Raw genomic sequence first — 504 nt, 5'->3', positions numbered from 1 at the left:
TATGTGAGTATGAGATTACCGGAGCTATGGGACTCACCGGCAGCACCAGAGAGCGCAACTTTCGTACGGCAATTTTCATTTTATTCAAATCATTGGCTAGTCTTTCATGCAAACTTGTGAATAAGGCATCACATGCATGTTATCATTTTCATGTATTTTAAATGTATTATACAACAGATAAGCCAACATTTGCCCTCACAATTCTGAGAAAAACTATAGGCCTATTTGAGTCTTGAGAGGGGACCGACCCGTGGACCCTCCTTGAGAAAACGTCTGAAGAAAGTCGCCTGCTGCGGAAGGTTAATAAATAAAGCCACTTATGAAGTCCAATATATTACTATGAATTTCACTTAAAATTAGACAATGTCACACCTTTACATCATGAGTTGGCAGCGATCCGAGCCAGAAACACATGGAGCAAGCCATCCTGAGACACCAAATAGAAATCAAGAATGCCATTTTCTGTAGCATACTTTCATTTTTAAAAATCTCCACTCAACCACA

This window comes from Penaeus monodon, chromosome 23, assembly GCF_015228065.2.
Source record: "Penaeus monodon isolate SGIC_2016 chromosome 23, NSTDA_Pmon_1, whole genome shotgun sequence".
NCBI classification, from domain to species: Eukaryota; Metazoa; Arthropoda; class Malacostraca; order Decapoda; family Penaeidae; genus Penaeus; species Penaeus monodon.
The sequence above is the reverse complement of the archived record's forward strand: the minus strand, read 5'-3'. Positions refer to the sequence as shown.